General features: G+C 42.4%; 1 protein-coding gene across 1 annotated transcript in view; it reads right to left on the bottom strand.

The window, feature by feature from the left end:
• Nucleotides 1–17,381, bottom strand: part of nrxn3a (neurexin 3a) — a 1,735,226-nt gene that overhangs the window by 1,026,642 nt on the left and 691,203 nt on the right. The gene's annotated exons all lie outside the window — the stretch shown is intronic.

Genomic DNA, 17,381 nt, shown 5'->3' with positions numbered 1-17,381 from the left:
ATACAGCCGGGCTGCAATCTCACATATTTCCTAGCACTTTGACAAGCTGAAGTCCCGGTGCACCGCAACATGAACCGGAAGCTTCACGCTTTGTACCTGATGCTCTTGATGCCAGGTTGTCCAGTTAAGTTGTGAACAGGAGATTCCCCCGATAGATGGGTGAAAAATCAAAAGGGGAAGGAAGAGCTGTTGAATCACCTGTTCTGCCAATAATGAAGTGGTGCAGGGGAATAGGGGAAGTGAGGGGGAGAAAATTACTTTAAAATAAATTGTTGCAATCTGATTAAAAGAATTGTAATTGGCCTGGGGAGAGACAGCATGTAGACAGGAGGACAGGATAGCAATTGAAAAGCTAATGCAAAACCACACTCAAAAATGCTAACAGAAGACGTCATATTGAAGTATCATTTGTGGAGCGTGTTGTGAATGTAACATGGATGCCCAGATGATGGTGCTTCAAAAGTGAACAGCTCATAAAGCCCAAATAGTCATATACAACAGAGGCTTATAAAAGCATTTAATATGGAATACTTTAACAAGCTGTTACCATAAGTACCTCACAAGTGATGCATTTTTCACCTTGTGTAAACAATTAGCAGCCAGTTATAAACTGCAATGTGTTAAATCTTTTCTCATCAAGGATCTGAGCAACAACAACAGCAACTTTGACGCAACAGGTTCGTTGTGTATCTCAGCACAATACGAAGCTTGCTATTTTGTGCATAAACAGCTATCTTCTGAAAGCGCTGCACATCTGGAACCAAAACGCACACAGAAGATTCACTCTAAATCCAACAGCCTTCTCTTAAATTTTCTCTAATTTCTTTCCTTATATTTGCTGGAAAAGGTGCCCATCAGCTGCATGGCCAGTTTTTGATCGAGAAGCTAGCGTGTTCTGCACTTTGGACCAAACTGTGGACACCACCAATGGTAATCGCACCATGAGCTCAAAACGGTACACAAATAGGAGGGGGGGTAATCAGTGTCAGATTTTGGCTCCATCACGGAGAGCGAGAGTCTTGTAACAAAACAAATACACTCTCCTTGCAAACTGCCCACAGAAGCCTCACCTAATCTCGACCCCGAGACTGGTCCACTGAGCCCAACAATTACAAGAGGTCCTGGTTGCTCAAAGCCACTTTTAAGTAACTCTTAAAATTTAAAGTGCATCATCACTAACTGGATCAAAGCAACCAGAGGATGCCCAGAGTGGGAACTAATTTGGTTGATACCGCTTAAATACAACCTACCGCACAACAACCTGATGGCCCACAGGCATGATGAAAGTTCCTGTCACAAACAAGCCCGGACACAATAGTGCAAACAAGGCGTCTGTTTAACAGTTAATTGGGTCAGCAGCAAATGCTGGCCTTACTAGTGACGCTCACATCTCCCCGATGAATAAAACAAAATTCCCAAACCCTACCAATACTGCAACTGCTTTGACCTGTAATTTCATCTGACAATCCTTCACTGCACATTGCCTTATAGAGGGGAAATGCATCTCAATGGATTTATTCCCAACAACACCCTGCCTTCTGTGTTTTCTGTTCACCTGAAGGTCCATCCCAGTACCAAGTGCTAGGAGATATGAGAGAAAGGGGAGGGGGGAAAAGAAATGAAAAAGAAAGAAAAGCAAAAACAGAAGGAAAAAGGAAGAAAAAAAAGGAAAGAAAAGAAAGAGGAAAAGGAAGAGAAGAAAAAAAAAAGACTGGCATTTTTCAAAGCGCATTACGGCTGATGAAATTTTTTTGAAGTGTAGTCACTGTTGTTATGTAAAAAACATGGCAACCAATTTGTGTACAGCAAACTCCACAAACAGCAATATGGTAATGACTACACAATCTGATTTTGTGATGTTGATTAACGGATAAATATTGGCCAGGACACGAGGGGGGTAATTCCCCTGCATTTCTTCGAAATGGTGCCATGGGATTTTTCTACATCCACCCACGTAGGTAGATGGAGCCTCGGTTTACTGTCTCATCCAAAGAACAGCAACACCACAGTGCAGCACTCCCTCAGTACTGCACTGGAATGTCGGTCTTGATTTTTGTGCTCAAGCCCTAGAGTGAGACTTGAACCCATAAGCTCGTGACTCAGAGAGACAAGAATGCTACCAATTTGCAGAAAAATGAAATGTCCATTGTTTATTTGTGCGACGCATAGAGTTTAAGGAACTTCCACCCTAATCCACTCTCATCCCATGGGAAGACAGCAGTGTACTGGTAACATCACTGGGCTAGTAATCTTAAGGCCCGGGCTAATGCCCTGGAGATATAGGTTCAAATCCCACCACAGCAGCTAGAATATAAAGCTAGTTTCAGCAATAGTAACCATGAAATTATTATTGTAAAAAGCCACCTGGTTCACTAATGTCTAATTAGGATTGGAAATCTTCCACCCTTACTTGGTCTGGCCCACATGTGACTCCTGATCCACCGCAATGTCGTTGACTCTTAACTGCCCTCTGAAATGGCTCAGCAAATCACTCAGTTTACGGACAATTAAGAATGGGCAACAAATGCTGGTGATGCCCATATTCCATGAAAGAAGAGATGAATATGTCTTCATCAAGCCCCTTATTGTCTTTCTGTGTCTGCCAACACTACTCTCCCTAACAACCCTGTGAACCGATCCTGAGCTTCACACATTATCTTACATGATCTTCATCTTTGCTTCTTCCAGATTCTTTACTCTATTGAAATCAAGACATTCGTCTCCTACTCTTTCCCAAACCTCACAACCATGAGAAATCCTAACCTTCTCTCAGGCTTCCCTACATTCTACAATTTACAGGCTTGAAAAGCTTCAACTCATCGTGACTTAATGACTTACCTCATTTCTTGCAATTTACAGATGTTCCGCAATTAAAACTCTTCAGTTAGGTTTCTAACAGATGCAATGATGTTGTCATGACATTTCTTTCAAGACAAGGTGCCTCAGATAGAATCTTGAAGAGACAATCTTACCTCAGTTGCACTATTAGAATGTGACTGCATCTTTCTGATACAGACTGATTGAGTTAGCACACATTCTTCACCTCCTTAGTCTTTCATACTTTTTCTTTCTTTATTCTTTCATGGGATGTGGGCATCGCTGGCAAGGCCAGCATTTATTGACCGTCCCTGATTATCCTTGAACTGAATGGCTTGCTAGGCCACTTCAGGGGGCAGTTAAGATCAACATTGCTGTGGGTCTGGAGTCACATGTAGGCTAGGCCAGGTCTCCTTCCCTAAAGGACTTTAGCAAACCAAATTAGTTTTTATGACAATTAAGGATAGCTTCATGGTTACTACTACTGAGGCATTTCCAGGTTTATTTTATTAATTGAATTTAAATTAGATACGAACATATGCATCAGGAGAAGGCCACTCGGCCCCTCGAGCCTGCTCTGCCATTCCATACAATTGAAGCTGATCTGATTATAACCACCCACCTCCCTGATAACCTTTCACCCCTTGGTAATCAAGAATCTATCTACCTCTGCTTTAAGAATGTTCAAAGACTTTGCTTCCACTACCCTTTGAGAAGGGAGTTCCAAAGACTCACGACCCTCAGAGAAAAAATTTCTCCTCATCTCTGTTTTAAATGGGTGACCCTTATTTTTAAACAGTGACCCTTAGTTCTAGATTCTCCCACACGAGGAAACATCTTCCACCCTGTCAAGAACCATCAGGATCTTAGAAGTTCCAGTAAAGTCACCTCTTACTCTTCTAAACTCCAGTGGATACGAGCCTCGCCTGTCCAACCTTTCCTCCTAAGACAACCCACCCATTCCTGGTATTCATCTAGTAAACCTTCTCTGAACTGCTTTTACATCCTTCCTTAAATGTGGAGACTAATACTGTACACAATACTCCAGATGTGCTCTCATCAGCGTCCTGTACAACTGGAGCACGACCTTCCAATTTTACATTCAATTTCCCTCGCAATAAATGATAACATTTCCTAATTACATATTGTACCTCCATACTGGTCTTTTGTGATTCATGCATTAGGACACCCAGATCCCTCAGAATCTCAGAGTTCTGCAATCTCTCACCATTTAGATAATAAGCTTCTTTTTTATTCTTCCTGCCAATATGAACAATTTCACATATTCCTACATTATACTCCTTTTGTCAGGTCTTTGCCCATTCGCTTAACCTACCTATGTCTCTTTATAGCCTTATGTCTTCTTCACAGCTTACTTTCCTACCTACCTTTGTGCCATCAGCAAATTTAGCAGTCATACCTTCGGTCCCTTCATCCAAGTCATTTATAGAAATTGTAAAATGCTGATGCCCCAGCACTGATCCCTGTGGCACACCACTTGTTACATCCTGCCATCCAGAAAAAGACCCATTCATGATTACTCTCTACTTCCTGTTAGCGAGCCAATTTTCTCTCCATGTTAATATGTTACCCCTTATACCATGAGCTTTTATTTTCTGTAATAACTTTTGATGTGGCATCTTATCAAATGCCTTCTGGTAATGTAAGTACAGCACATCCACTGGTTCCCCTTTATCCACAGCACATGTGATAAATTGGTTAAACATGGTTACCCTTTCACAAAACCATGTTGACTCTGCCTGACTGCCTTGAATTTTTCTAAGTGCCCTGCCATAACACCTTCAATAATAGATTCTAGCATTTTCCCTATGAGAGATGTTAAGCTAACTGGCCTGTAGTTTCCTGCTTTCTGTCTCCCCCCACTCATTTTGAATATGGTGCGATATGAACCTGTGCCCCCGGGCATTAGGCTGGGCTTCTGGATTATTCGTCCAGTGACTACGCCATTATGCTGAAACTGAGATTTCTGGTCTCAGAACCGAATTTAAGTTGCTTGGGGAAAGGATTCGAAGCTCAACTGAAAAAGCCAGGATTCACTTCACTATTAAGCAAGTTGTTAACAATTGCAATTTTTAACTTTTCACACCCTATTGAGGTTTGATAACTCACATCTGTAGGGCACTCCTTACATAGGAGAATGCTACAAAGCACTTAATAATAATGAAAAAGAGGGCATTGAGTCTGAAATGGGAAAAAATTAAGGAAGAATAGCATGGTCAGAGACAAGTTTTTAAGAGAGAAGTCGTGGGGCGAAATTGCTTACAGAGGTAGCGGAACAACAACACCAATAAATTGCCTGCTTGAAACGATATGGGATTAAATTTATTTTATTGCCCCGGCCAACACCAGGGCTTTTCAAATGTTCTTTTTCCCCTGCCAAATTTTCATTCCTCTCTCCCAAAAGTGCTCTTGCATACTTGGGGTATGGATTATAGCAGTGGTTCTCCTCAGACACAAGGTTCCCTATTGAACAGCTAGCCTAGACAATGAGTATCAACACGTTTTTTTTCAAACTGATCAGCACCTTGGGATCCAAAGTGAAAGCAGGGAGTCGAATGGGTTAATGCCACATCAGCATTTAAAAGGTGCCATACCCCTTTCCATATCTTGCATCCTCTATTAACTCAATCGAACTCATATCACTAATAACGTCACACTGAATCAAAGTCAAATGAAGAAAATTAAGTGAAAAATAATATTTGAAATAGCGTTCTCAGCTCGTCACTTAAGGCTGCTTGACGGCTTCAACATTCTTCGTGACACTCCAGCTTATCCTGCGGTACAAACAGGGTGGGAGGTCAGGGGAGATTGAGTGGCGGGACCCAAGGAGGCACTGCACTGTCAGAGGTGCCATCTTTTGAATGAGACATCAAAAAGCCAAGGTGCTACCTGTACTCTCAGGTGGAGGTGAACAACCCCAGGGCACGAGTTTGAAGATATTTTGGATGCAAACTTGAAGTGCCAGAAGTCACAAGGCCTAAGGACCAAGAGCTAGAAAGTGGGATTTGATTCAACATCTCTACTCAGCCAGCATAGGCACAATAGGCTGAATGACCCAGGCACCCTCCCGCCAACTTGTAATGTGATTTTCTATATTTCTATGTTCCTCTCTAAGCCTCTCCTCCTCTTTATCTCTCTCTCTCTCCTTCTTTAAGATACTATTTAACAAATAGTTCTTTGACCAAGATTTCAATCTCCTTATGTAGCTTGGTAACAAATTTTTAACAGCTAGCTCTCTGCAAAGCTGCTTAGGATGTTTTCCTACGTCAAAGGCACTACATAACTACAACTTTGTTGTTGCTTGGTTTTACATGTTGATTATTACGTGAAAATTTGTGGGAGCTGGCTGTGTACAAATTGGTTGCAGTGATTACACTTCAAAAGTATGTCATTGGCTGTGAAGTACTTTTGGGACATTCAGTGGTCATTAAAGGAGCTATATAGATGCATGTCTTATTATTATTGTAAAATCCTATGTTAATGTGACGATATTAACACTGTCACTGTAAAACTTTGGCCCGTTAGTCTGAAAAAAATAAAAGTGTTGACAAGTGAAGGACTATGCTACCTAATAGAGGTCATGTACTTATGCGGGCATCCTACGTTCTTTATTTAACCACAATTTAAAGTGCTTTTCTTTTAGAATAAAAGGGCGAGCGATCTTACTAAGACCATGAATGCACAAATAAGTATGAACATATATAACCATTTGATTTGGCCTTAAAGACACAATTAACTTTTCTGGTTATACTGCTCGCATGGAACCAATTTAAACACATACTTAAACAAACAACAGAATGATTTTAGTCACTAATTAAATGTGATTAACCTACTAGCTTTCAGTCACATAACGCTCGTGAAAGAGGCACATCCACAGGAAGGGTGTTTGGTTGTGACTTCACTGATGCACGACAGAAATATGCCCGTCCCCAAACAGTATGCTATCAAACAGAAGTTACCTCACTCTTGGCCATTATGACATTTCTCAAAACCTACCTCCCTCCCCCTTTCTTATTACTCCTCACATGACTCAGTGTCAAATGTTGTCTGATAACATTCCTGTGAAGCACTCTGGGGCATTTTTCACTATTTTAGAGGCACAAGTTGCAGTTATTTCCACATGTGCTGTGTCATTTGGTGAATCACGGCTTGACGCTCTTGTGACGAGTTCTTAATTACAAACTGCGCACGGGTCCTCCTGCAAGTGAATGGATTTCAAACTGACTTAGGAAACTCAGAGCCCTCCCTCCGCACTAAAATACTTAATTTAGCAGCATGAAATGGAAATGAGTTCATCTGCCGTTCTCTGCTGCATGACTGGAGTTCCAGTTTGTATTGGGACTGCTAATATTAAAGGGTCATAGCACGTTTCACCGCTCCTGCCCAATTAATAGTGAACAAATTTTTATAATTCCAGTTTTACGGAAAATATTCCTCCATAAATGTACTCCCCCTACTGGTGTAGTGCGCTGCTGTAATATACCTAGAACTTTGTTTTAAATTTTGAAGTGAGTACACAGTAAGCCAAAAGTTGGGAATTGAAACAGGAATCCCGTGCTGCCACTTACAACAATCACAACAAAATCTTGGATTTATATAGCAACTTTACTGCAGTAAAACCATCCCCAAGGCGATTCACTAGAGCATTATCAGACAAAGTTTGGCATGGGACCACAGAAGGCAGTCCTCAGACAGGCGGCTGAGAGCTTGGTCAGCGTTAGATGTTGAGCATCTTAGAAGAGGGGAAGAGAGAGAGGGGAAGAGAGGGAGGGACAGGACACTTTACTGAAGGAATTCTAGGGTTGGGACCTAAGCAGCTGAAGGCATGGCTGCCAACAGTGGAGCAATGAAAATTGGAGATGCGCAGGAGGCCTGAAGTAAGGAAAGCAGATATCTTGTAGGGCTGAAGGAGGTTACAGAGATAGGGAGGGGTTGAGGCTACAGAAGGTTACAGTGTGTGTTTTGTAGTGTGAAAACATTAGTTCAGATGTCTAATTCATAATCATTTTAAGAAAGACAAATGTTAGTGTTCAGTTGTTGCTCCCTACCCTGCTATGTTCCATTGCATTTTCGACTTGACAAATGGTGATGACCTACAGCATTGGCAGACAGAACCATTTCAGTCACCACAGGGGAGAGTGAAATTGAACGATTGGAACATCCCGGTCATCTTCAATTGGCCTTGACTGTTTACAAACGTTAATCAAAAGCAATTTCTAAACAATAAGATGGAATTTAAGCTGCCACACTTGAGCTTTGTACCATTCCATTCACAGCTATATTACATCAACAATGATGCTTTCAGATTGAAATCATTTAAGAGGTAAAGTATGACAATTTTGTGTATGCTAAAATATTTCCTTTCAACTCTTGAACCAACATTTCTTAAGTTATATTTTCCCTAAACTTTGATCAGGCCGTTTTCTTCTCTTTGGGACCACTCCCCTAGGCCAGCCACCTCACCTTGAAGTTGATGAGCAGATGGGCTCTTTGCATCTACTGGCTCCTAATAGAATCGTTCTTATGAAATTGAAGGACCTGAGTGCAATCCAGAGAACTCCAACTCCTGCCGTTTATCTCTTGAAGGAAGGTCTTACTGTAATTCAGTGCCTCCCCTCCTAATACATTGGCTAGAGCGTCGAGCTATCATGTGGGGAATTTTGCAGCATTTAAGACTGTGCCATTTCATCGCTCTTCAACTACAGTATTATCTTTTGTGACTCAATTCCTTGATCAAATGGGTAATTGTGGGAATATCCCAGTTGAAAGGAATTATTCTACGTGCAGATCACTATTTCCCAAATTGGATATCTTTGTCCAGTATTCCCCCCTTCATTCTGGATGACCTCAGCTCGTGCCTTTTTATTTTTTTTTTGTATTTTGTTTTATTTATCCTTTCATGGGATGTAGCACTGCTGGCAAGGCTCGCATTTGAAGTGCATCCCTAGTTGTCCTTGAGAAAGTGGTGACAAGCTGCCTTCTGGAACCGCTGTAGCCCATATGGTGTAGGTAAACCCACAGAGCTGCGAGTAAGGGAATTCCAGAATTTTGATCCCGTGACAATGAAGGAATGAAGATACAGCTCCAAGTCAGGATGGTGCATGGCTTGGAAGGGATCTTGCAGGTGGTGATGTTCCCATGCATTTGCTGCTCTTGCCCTTCTAGGTGATTGGGTATCTTTCAGTACACTGACCTAGTGGTCACTCTTCTGAATGAAGCTGGACAGCAAATGACAACGAATTGTTCCAGGGCAAGGGTATACCAATGGAACCAGATTCTTGGATTTGGATAATGATCAGGAGTGGGAAATGCTGTTGGTTTTCTTTCTCCTCTGAGAGGCAATGAGGTCAATTGTAGTAACCCAATTCACAAGTTGGCTGAAGTCAACTAACTCCCTGTTGGGTACATGGTAGAAGCAACTTGCAGAGGGAGTTTGCAAGAACAGATCACTAAACTGTCATCCTCAGTGAAAATGCTAATATCTAGACACTGGAAGCCTATGTTTTTGGTCCTATACTTGGATATCCCACAGACCCTCATTGTCTAGGCACATACAGGAAGAATGACAATTTGGAGGAAGCAGTGAAGGGTTACCATCTGTCCACAAATTAGGCAGTATCGCTGAAAAACAAGACATGTTGTCAAAGCTTTATTTATATTGCATGGGTTGGCAAGTGGACTCTGATTGGTAGAGAAGTTGCCATGGAAAATGGACCAAAGAATAATTAACTGCCAAACTTTTGTTGACCTGCCTGGTTTGAATTTGAACAAAAGTTTAGCAGTCAACTGTTCCCTCGTGTGTTCTCCATGGCAACACATTTAACGCTTGCCAACCACTCAGCACTCTTTTCTCATGCACTGTAAATCATTGTCCCCCTTCCTATTGGTATTCTTGCGAATTGGCCTAATGAGTGCAAGATGAAAAGCTTTGACAGCACGTCTCTTTTTTCAGTAACACTCACGATCGACACTACCAAGTGACTATTTGAAATTAGACAGTGTCTGCCACAAGTCAGTAGGTATCATTCTTGCCTGAGTCAGGGGGCTATGGGACTCCAGGGACCTGTGGACAAAATCTAGGCTGGCACCCCAGTGCAGTACTGAGGGAGTGCTGCACTGTTGCAGGTGCTGCCTTTTGGATGAAACTTTAAATTGGAGCCCCATTTGCCCTCTCAGGTGGATGTGAAAGATCCCATGACAGAGGAGCTTTTTCTGATATTCCAACCAATACTATCCCTCGACCAACATCACTAAAAACAGTTACTGTAAAATCTGGACATTATCACATTGCTGCTTGTGGGACCTTGTTGTGTCCAAATTGGGTGCCTTATTTCCTACATTACAACGGTAACTGTACTTCATAAAAAGTACTTCGCTGTTCCAAGGTTGTAAAGAGCTCTATATAAATGGAAGTCTTCCTTCATGATTTTGTATGCAAGTCTCTGCAGTGAAACCACCCTGACGACTCAGAGGTAGTGGTGCTACTCACTGAGCCGTGGCTAACATGCCCATTCCGTGAGCATGGGAGGCTGCAGTTGCTAAAGAGATAAAGACCTGTGTCACTATTTATACCGAATTGTAGGCATAACATGGAAAGCAAGAACGATGACAATGAATATTTTTCTAGTCATCCGTGCTTATAATCTTTTTAAACTGGTGACGCTTGATTTTCACCATTGCAAAGATCCATTTATTTACAAAGCTTCATTGCCAGGTTGATTTCACTTTGCTTAGATTTTAGCAGAAAATGTAAAGGTAACTGGCAATTCCCTCACTCACGATTCTCTCTTTTATTCTCCAGAGGCCCCCATTGTTGGAGTAGGTTTCAGTTTCAGCGGGTGTAGTAGCCCTCTGCTTCTTCAACCAAAGACTCATTCTTCAGATGTCAGCCTTGGTAGTAAGTGACATATCACTATTCAATAGTAGACTGTGTAACAAAGGCTGGTCCTAATCTTCCCCAATGTCCACATATGAATACTTAATGGTATCAGCCTTGGCACAATTTGTAGAACCCATGCCTCTGTCAGAAGTCCCAGAGTCTTGAGCACATAATCTAAGTTGACACTTCAATGCGGTACCGAGAGAGTACTCCACTGCCAGAAGTCCCAGTCTTTGGGTTGAATTGAGGCTCCACCTGCCCTCTCAAGTAGTTGCAAAAATTCCAACTGAATTATTCAAAGGGTAGCAGCGGGAATTCTCCCAGTGACCTGGCCAATATTTATCCCTTCACAAGCATGGCTAAAACAGATAGTTGGTTAGATAAGTCAATACTGCATGTGGAACCTTGCTGTGTGCAAACAGCTGCCATCTTTCTGCATATTACTGTGCTACAAAAATACTTCATTTGCAACATCCTAAGATCAGGAAAGGCGCTATGCACAAACAGGCTCCTTGTTTCTTTCTCCCCTTGAGGTACACTTTAAGAAAGTCTTTTCTTCCACTATAAGTCCAGGGTTACAATAACCAACCGAAGCTATGAAGACTCTCTGCAAATATATATGCGAAGGTCAGGGAGTTGGTACTAATTGGTAAATCCACCAATTCTGTGCTCCCAGTGCAGGAGCCATACCCAAAGTGGAAATGTTGTGATACAGTATTGCAGCCATATCCACGCTCTCTTCAAGCAAGGATAGATCTGTGGTGTTATCCATTTTTCCAAATTCATCCACGCATCAGCAAAAATTGAAAAGCCGTCATTGCCTTTATCAAGGTTGACAAGTGAGCATTCGTTTCGCAGACTTTGACAGCTGCAAGTCAAAGTTCCTGGTGATGTGCCCTCTGAAATGTTCTAGCACAGCAGCATAGACATGCTGTGATTGATGGATGCCATTCTACAAGTGCTGAATTCTGAGGTCTATGAATCACACAAGACAAACGCGAGTAGCGGATGCATCAGGCACTTTGACATGAATGCATTGGACAAGGCATCAACAAGAAAAAGGGATCTGTGGATGACAAATAATGATATTTAACTAGGGTACCAACTAACACTAGGGACCAAGTTTGAATTCCAACCTTGACAGACATTCAAACTCTTGTACCCTTCAAGGGGAAATTTGGTTGTCAGTTGGGTTCTCAGGTGGCCAATTTCATGGTCATAAAGTGTTACATCAGAAGGAAACAGGAGAGAAAATTTAAAGGGGCTGTATTCAGTTCACTAAGATATTTACATAGCTCTCTGAAGAAGTCTGTACCCCAAACCACTCCGCCCTGACAACTAAAAGTGGACATTCGCCACAGCATAGATGGCCATTCAGCCCATTATGCCTATGCTGGCTCTGTGAAAGAGTTAGCCAATTAAACCCTTGCCATTGCTTTTTCCCCATAGCCCAGCAAGATTCCCCCTTTCAAGTATTTATCCAATTCATTTTTGAAATTCACAATTGAGTCGGTTTCCACCACTCTTTCGGGCAGTGCTTCCGAATCCTAACAACTCACTGCATTAAATAAAATGGTCCTCATCTTGCATCTGGCTTTTTTGCCAATTACCTTCAATCAGTGCCCTTTAGTTACCTGATCTTTCTGCCAATAGAAACAGCTTCTCCTTACTTAGTCCATCAGAACCTGAAATGATTCTGAACACCTCTATCAAATCTCCCCTTAATCTTCTGCGCTGTAAGGAGAACAACTCCAGCTTCTCCAGGCTCTCCACATAACTAAAGTCCAGCATCCCCAGTACCATTGTGGTAAATCTCTTCTACACCTTCTCTAAAGCATGATTCCTAGAATTGCTATAATACTCCTACTGGGGGCTAATCAGTGATTTATTAAGGTTTTACATTTCTTTGCTTTTGTTTTAATTGGATATTAATTGTATTCAGTGAGTGGGCACCAACTAGGGACTCATCTGTGTATATGAAACTGCGGCTATCGGTTGGAGAGGAGGATATGTAAATAAAAGCTGGAAGTAAATGAAGGCTTGACTCCAGTTCTACCTTTCACTGCCTGGTTATCGGTGTTGTAAGATTTGTTGCTATGCTTTCATTTCTAAAGCCAAGGATTCCGTATGCTTTGTTTGAACAGCACTCAAAACTTGTCCTACCACCTCCAAAAATGTACACGTGCAGTCACAGGTGTCGCTCTTCCCGGACCCCCTTTAAAATTGGACCATTTAGTTTATGTGGTCTTGCTTCAATCTCCTTACCACAACGCATCACTTCACAGGGTTAGGTTGTGTCCTGGTTTAGAAGAGAAGCCTCCCAGGTCTTAAGTCCAATTTTATTATTGCAGTCTCAAGAAGGTTGTCTCATACTTGTGCTTCAGATTGCCAGCCTGACTGCTGAACCCTTCAACTGCAAGATCTAAACACTGAATAGCTCAACCGTAATACAATGTGCAATAAAAAAAAAAGTACTTTCCTAGTCTTCATAGATGACAGGTAGATTGGCAGCCCTACCAAAGGTTCGGTAAAGGTTCCCAAAGAGATTTCTTGGCTGCAATCTGTTAGATGTACAGATTGATAGAAGTAAAGATGAGCTGTTGTTGTAAGTTCAAGGTGCTCATTCCAGTGAAGGGCAAATAAATCATTGGGAACAACTTTGAAAATGATATTGGCTTTGGATTTTGCAGTCGTAATGACTGCACCTCTGTCTGCTGGCCTTTTCTTTTGAAACCAAAAGCAACTTCTGGACCTCCACATTTATTTGCTCCTATATAGACGGCAGAAGTTGCAGTCAGAGATTCCCTGCTCCTCCTCAGGGTGCACAGTTGCAGTCCCCTCAGATGGCAATCTTCAGAAACCACTGAGCTGACAAGGACATCCCCTTTTATGCCGGACTATCGCTGTTAAAAATCCCAGAAAAGGTTATGCTTCATGAACAAGGTATAACTGGGTTTTTAAACAGCTTACCAAGTTAAAACTACTCCTGAACAACCTCTCTGGCTCTGGAAAACTAATTTTATACCAATGTAATGCTAATATTTTCCATTATGATAAAATTCCACAGGATAAAAAGTATCTTTTAAAAGTTTTTTGTGATATTTCAACTTCTAATGTGCATGTCCAATCAATGTGCCCTCTGAGTTTTTCCTGTGATGCACAGCCTGCTTGTTCCAGTGCATTGTACCTTTAGTTCTTCTGACTCAGCCGCGCACACTGCTGGTAACTTAAAGAGGACAGTTTGTGAGCACTGTGTGTGGTACCTCTCAGGCTGCTGTGCGGACGTTCAAGCGTGCAGATTGCAGGGAACACTGGTCCCAATCCTTGTTTTACACCGAGTAAAATTTATGAAAAGCGAAGAATAATCAGCGCATCCACTTCCTGTGAAACGTGATTGGCTGTTCGGCCTGCTTGATGACATTGCTGTTGCCGGGTGCCTGGCATCCACCTTGACTTGATGCCCAATTCAAAATTACCGCCGGGAAAATCGAAATTCAAGCCACGGAGATCACTGAGCAGCTTTCATCGAGGTCAGCGGCTAGTGCCACCCAACTTCGCCACTGACCCCAAAATACAAGCCCCTGGATCAACGACTTGCATTTACAGACCATTTTACCACAGCAAAATGCCCTAAAGTACCCCACAGGAGTGTTAACAAGTAAAATGTGAATGAACAAACGTAACACCAACAAATGTTCTCAGAGTAAAGGGAAGACCTTTTCGAACAGAGATGAGGAGAAACTCCTTTAGCCAGAGAGTGGTGAATCTATGGAATTCATTGCCACAGAAGGCTGTGGAGGCCAGGTCATTGAGTGCATTTAAGACCGAGTTAGATAGGTTCTTGATTGGTAAGGGGATCAAAGGTTACGGGGAGAAGGCAGGAGAATGGGGTTGAGAAACTTATCAGCCATGATTGAATGGCAGAGCAGACTCGATGGGTCGAATGGCCTAATTTCTGCTCCTATGTCTTATGGTCCAAATGGAGATGCCTATATACGGATATCATATGCGATAGTTAGTTAAGACGAAACTCTTTAAAAATTCCCAAATACGATGATAATTTGCTTTGCCTCTTTTTCAGTAAAGTGAGGATAAAACACTGCAAGAGCTGCCAGCCCAGTCTCCTGAAGCCTCTAGAGGTTTGAAAGCTTGCAGCAATCACCGATCGCTTGAGCATGTATCCTGCTGGGTAAATCATACACTCACATGATGGTTACACTCCTCGGTACCACACTGTGTTGAAGTGAGACTTAAAGCAACATCATTAATTACATTTGAGATGATTAAGTGGATAATAGGAAGGGACCAACTTTTCAGAAAGGGTATTTGAAAGTAAGTCAGGTGTTGGAAATGCACGTTAGGGAGACACTTATCATCGAGGCGGCAGAATCACTTCAGCTTGAAGTTTCGAGATGAAACTCAGGAGCGTGATTGCCCAACAAGTGGAAGTGAACCCTTTCAGGCCCGCAGTGAAATCTGTTTTCCTCACAAAGTAGGCTCAGCTCCGTTCCTGCACTTTACAGTCCATGTTAGAATACTATGATTCGAGGAGTGTTTCACAGTTCTCATTCTTCAACTGCTCCATAGCAAAATTCAACTTTGCAGAAGTTTTTTGATGGGTGCAGTGGAGGGCACTGTGAAGAGATAGTCTGCCGCACCGTGCTACAACACAACCTTAATCTATACAGTTCTCCACATTGTTGGTTCCTGCTTGCAGCCGTTGTGTGTGTCTGTGTCTGTGTGTGTCTGTGTCTGTGTGTGTGTGTGTGTGTGTCAGTATGTGTGTGTGTGTGTGTGTGTGTGTCAGTGTGTGTGTGTGTCAGTGTGTGTGTGTCTGTGTGCGTGCATCAGTGTAAATGTGTCTGTGTGTGTCCGTGTCAGTGTGTGTGTGTGTCAATGTGTGTGTGTGTCAGTGTCTGTGTGTGTCAGTGTCTGTGTGTGTCAGTGTCTGTGTGTGTCAGTGTCTGTGTGTGTGTGTGTGTGTGTGTGTGTGTGTGTCAGTGTGCGTGCATCAGTGTAAATGTGTCTGTGTGTGTGTGTGTGTGTGTGTGTCAGTGTGTGTGTGTGTCAGTGTGTGTGTGTCTGTCTGCGTGCGTCAGTGTAAATGTGTCTGTGTCAGTGTGCGTTTGCCTGTGTGTCTGCATGTGCCTGTGTGTCTGCGTGTGCCTGTGTGTCTATGAGAGGCGGGGAGAGTTTGTTGAGTGTGTCAGACAGAGAGGGAAAATTGTGGTAGCAGTGCGGAGCTCGCTCCCACAAAACGCGGTGGATGCTAGCTCAATTAATCATTTGAAATCTGAAATCAATAAATTTTTGTGAGCGAAGTGTAGTAAGGTACCTGGCACCAAAGTGGGTATAATGGAGTTAAGATCCAGCTCAGCAACACAAACTTACGAATTTAGAGCAGGTGTAGGCCATTCAGCCCATCAAGCTTGCTCCACCATTTGATAAGATCATGGCTAATCTGAATGCAGCCTCTACTTTCCTATACCATTTGAGTTCCTTGTCAGTCAAGAATCTATACAACTCAACCTTAAAGATATGCATTGAAACTGTCTCCACTGCTCTCTGGGGAAGAGAACTCCACAACTAATGACCCTGTGAGGGGGAAAAAAAATGCTCATCTGTCTTAAATGGGAGACCCCTTATTTTTCAAACTTGTCTGCTAGTTCTAGTCTCTTCTGTGACAGGAAACATTCTCTCAGCATCTGCCCTGTCAAGTCCCCTCAGAACCTTATATGTTTCAATAAGATCACATCTCATTCTTTTAAACTCCAATGAATACAGGCCCAACTTGTCCACCCTTTCCTTATCCCAGAACCAGCTGAGTGAGCCTTCTCTTCATTGCTTCTAATGCAAATAAATCCTTCCTTGAAGAAGGAAATCAAATTGTACACAGTACTCCAGATGTGGTCTCACCAACATCCTGTACAGCTGTAGCAAAACTTCCCTACTTTTATATCCCATTCCCCTTGCAAATGACAGAATTCCATTTGCCTTCCTAATCGCTTGCTGCACCTCTATACTAACTTTTTTATAATCATAAATCAAGACACCTAGATCCCTCTGTATTGCAGAGTTCTGCAATGATTTCACTGAATAAAGGAATAGCCTAGAGAGGGCTGAAACATCTCCTCCTGTTCCTATATTCACTGAACGATCACTAAAGAAATATGGAGAATTTCCTCTAAGGGGGCAAGGCTTATTTTGCTAAGTGGGTCATTGAATGGAGATGACATAAGAACGTAAGCACCTAAGAAATTGGAGTAGACTATATTGCCCCACAAGCTTGATCCGCCATTTAATACAATCATAACCAATCTTTTGTCTCAACTCCACTTTGCCACCCGCTGCCCTCATCTCTTGACTCTCTTGGGAGATCAAAAATATATCTCATACAGCCTTAAATATAGTCAATGATGAAGCATCCTCATTTTCTGGGGTAGAGAATTCCAAAGATCTACAGTGAGTGAAAAATTTCTCACCTCAGTCCTAAATGATTGGCCCCTTATCCTGAGACTATGCTCCCACGTTCTAGATTCCCTAGCCAGGGGAAAACAGCCATTGTGTCCACCCTGTCAAGCCCCTTCAGAATCTTGTATGTTTTCAAACAGATCACCTCACATTCTTCTAAACTCCAGAGTACAGGCCCAATTTACTCAGTTTC

The sequence above is a fragment of the Carcharodon carcharias genome, chromosome 20 (genome assembly GCF_017639515.1).
Source record: "Carcharodon carcharias isolate sCarCar2 chromosome 20, sCarCar2.pri, whole genome shotgun sequence".
Taxonomy (NCBI): domain Eukaryota; kingdom Metazoa; phylum Chordata; class Chondrichthyes; order Lamniformes; family Lamnidae; genus Carcharodon; species Carcharodon carcharias.
The sequence above is the reverse complement of the archived record's forward strand: the minus strand, read 5'-3'. Positions and strand labels throughout refer to the sequence as shown.